Genomic DNA, 3909 nt, shown 5'->3' on the forward strand with positions numbered 1-3909 from the left:
TCCCATCTATCCCTAAGCCCCTCCCTGGCTTAAATTTTTTTTTTACTATATAAAAAATGCAGTTTTGTCTGCCTGGTAGTGTGCTCACTACCAGGCAGACTTCCCCAGCAGGCGCGACGTCACTGATGCCTGCTGGGGCCGATACTTCCACCCTTAGTTCATCTATACAGGGTGCCTCCAGCTGTTTCACCACTACAACTCCCAGCTTACCCTGACATCTATTGGCTGTCAGGGCATGCTGGGAGTTGTAGTGGGGAAAAGACTGGAGGCACCCTGTGTTAAAAATACATGGCCGCGGCGCAACCCCAACGCGCAACCCGCTCCTCCACCCCCCCCCCCCCCCCAGACATACCAGGACAGTGCAGCGACGGGACCGGCGTGAAAAGTGCAGGACAGCAGCGACGGGATGCTGGGAGGAGGGGCCGGTGTGCGAGGCCAGGGAGCAGGGGAGCCAACGCGCGCTTCTTCTGTTCTCAGCGCTCGCTCCCGCCTGTCTGATTGACAGGCAGGGAGCGAGCGCAGGATGAGTGAATTAGGATCGATGCCCGGCCGGCATCAGTCCGAATTCAGGCGTGACGTCACGCCAGGCTGCAGCCGGCCATTAGGAGGGAGACCCCTAGTGGCCGGTTTTCAAACGTAAAATACACTGTTAGAATTTTTTTTTTTTTTTTAACTATATTAGAGATATGTTGTAGTACATAAGTACTACAACATATCAAAAATAAAAGTTGGTGACCGTGCCCATTTAGTAGTTTCGGGACGTCCCTCTTCACCGGGAGGCCCTCTTCCCCACTCCAGGCCAGCCCCGGACTAGCGACGTTGCTTTTACGACGACGCACAGGGAAGTTCCGTGCACAGCAGACATCCCTGCGCATGATGCCCCTGTGCGTCATCGTCAAGGCAACGTCACTAGTCCGGGGCCGGCCCGGAGCGGAGAAGAGGGCCTCCCGGTGAAGATGGACATCCCGGAACGACTAGCCCTCCCACCGGATGGTCCCTGCAGCATAGAGGGCCCGGACCAGCTCACCCTTTCTTCCCACCGAGGGGACGTGAGTAGAAAACTAAAGGGGGGGGGGGGGCTGGATGACGAAGGCTGCAGTGGTCTTCAACCTGCAGTCCTCCAGATGTTTCAAATCTACAACTCCCAGCATGACCGGACAGCCTGGCCTGCTGGGAGTTGTAGTTTTGCAACATCCGGAGGTCCGCAGGTTGAAGACCACTGAAGGGATTGACAGGCGGAGAGTTCACTCGAGTATAAGCTGAGGGGGGTGTTTTCAGCACGAAAAATCGAGTATATACGGTACATATACACTGATATTAAATTATATAATTAATATAATATATACACATACATACACACTATACAATTCGGTTCATATTTATATATTAATCCATCTTTTTCTAACTCTCTATTCATGGATCCACCAATATCGCTATAATTATTATTCCTTTATTCCATTCCATTTCTCGCTATTCCCCGATACATCATCAAGTGGGGACTATATATAGCACATCATTTATTCTCAAATAATATATCTTATCACTACTGAAGAAAAGGCCCGCGGCCTTGAAACGTGTCTAGCACCTTATACTATTCTCAGAAATATACCTCTCTCTATGCCAACTTTGTACAGGCACTTGCAACAGCTGGACGCCCTTTGTTTCGGGACCACGCCTAAGAACAGTTCTGTTCGCGCGCATCACTGACACACGGACGCCGGCTTCCACTCCCGCACCACTGGTGTCTCATCTCTACCTACTACGGCAACCAACTCACCGCCTCCCCAGGCCGGACGCCATCCTGTGTCAGCCGCAGTGTGTAGAGACCTCATCCTGCAGACGGGTACTACCCCTTGTGCCAGACGCCTCCGTATCTGACTATACTACTATATTCAATATCACTACGGAACCATTTGATTTATCATTGCATCTTGGAATCTCCACTGCGCTACTAATGTATAATTTCTATGAATGAACTTTGAACAATCGTTATGTCACCAACGTACTTCTCATATCAATGAACTCCAGCTGTGGTTACAATATTTAGCGAGTGGTTTATATCATGATATAGTTGGCACATTTTAAATATTTTTATATATATTTTTTTTAAATATATTTGTATTGCATATATAATTAATTTACAAGCTCCTTTGACTGATGCATGAGCCCTGCTAGAACGTTAGGAGACTTATTAATATACTTTTTTTATCAAGTGTTTTATATGAATAAACTGCTTATCGTTTACTTTAACTGGATCCACTCTATTTTTTCATATATAATACACCTTTGAGGACTGGTACCTAATTCTAAATTCATTAGATCTCCAATTTTTTTCAGTTCATAATGGAGATTTCAAATTTGAGATTTTCTGCGATTGAAAAAAATACCTCCTAACAAAAGGGGAGGTGATAATATTAGATATCTGCATATTAGGGAGGCTATGTGGATTTATTCATTCAATAGCATTCATCCCTTTGGTTTAAACAACAGATTAGATTTAATTCTTCATTACTAGTATTTGAGGGGGAAAAGAACATTTTTTTGGAATCTTTGCATTGATATAATTTTGCTAATTCTTGATTTCCTGTTTTGCCAGTGTCCTCTTTTATGTTTGTTTTATTGCACTCTGGACAATAAAGTTGGTTGTCCAAATGGGTTGGTCCTGGTTCTCCCTCCCCCTGTGGGAGGAGAACCTTTGGGCCTTTTCAGTATAAAGGAGGGTGTTCGAGAGACAACATGTATGCCATGACAAAAGGGCCAAATGGCCTGAAACGCGTCGGCGTTTTGAGGCGCTCACACCATGCACTTTTGTCCTTGTGCTCATTTATTCCTTGCCTTCCATGGACTTTTAACCTGGATTACAATAAAGAAGTATCTTTTATACAGTGCTGGCTCCACCCTTCCTTGATTTTTGTTTTGTATCCAGAGGCTGGCCATGCACGTGCTGAATCAGTGCAAGGTATTCAATACGGGAAACCTATGTTGACAAAGGTTTATTCCGTCTTGAAGACCTAGCCCCTCCATATACAGTGGTCCCTCAACATACAATGGCCCTGACATACAGTAGTTTCAACATACGATGGGCTCACAGAGCTCATCGTATGTTGAATACAGCATTGAGTTCTGTGAATGTCAGGGTCATCCCGCAAGGCATCTATCCGGTGGTCCAATCAGTGCTGCCCTTTTCTTCCTGCACACACTAGTGGTCCCACTGCACCGTGTGCAGCAGTTCTCTGAAGTCCAGGCAGCATGTACAATACTGTGAAGTAAGTGATAAAAACATTGCCCTTATGCAATATTGTACAGTATATATGAGGCAGAGGGCGAGGTCAGTAAAAATAAATAAAAAAATCATTATTATTATATACACATATATACACACATACAGTATACTGTTCTGAAGACTTCCTCCTCCCCCCATATATACTGTACAGTACTGACCTCATCCTTCGCCCCTTATAAATGCCCCTATATGCTGACCTCACCCTCTGCCCCCTATAAACTGTACATTTTGGTACCAGTTTTCCATAGAGTTATAGACTCAACATACAATGGAACCAATAAATATACTATGTTGAGGGAACACAGTACTGCACACGCTTGGCTAGACATTTTAATGTAATAAAATATCTTTCCAAGCAGCAGCTGTTGCAATATAACCAGGCAGACCTTTACTTCAGTAAAAGTAGGATAAAACCAAAACTCTGCTTTCCCCATAACAACCAATTATGAATAGAACCTGAGATGTAATTGGTGGCTACAAGCAAAACCAGACAGCTTTGGTTTGAGGCAGATCGATAAATGTGCTTGAGCATGGGGCTTTCGTTTACAGATCATTAGAACAAGAACACAGCCAGTAAAAACACAATCGTCAACAAATGTATCAATAATAAGATGTATGGAAGAGAA

This window comes from Hyla sarda, chromosome 13 (assembly GCF_029499605.1).
Source record: "Hyla sarda isolate aHylSar1 chromosome 13, aHylSar1.hap1, whole genome shotgun sequence".
NCBI lineage: Eukaryota > Metazoa > Chordata > Amphibia > Anura > Hylidae > Hyla > Hyla sarda.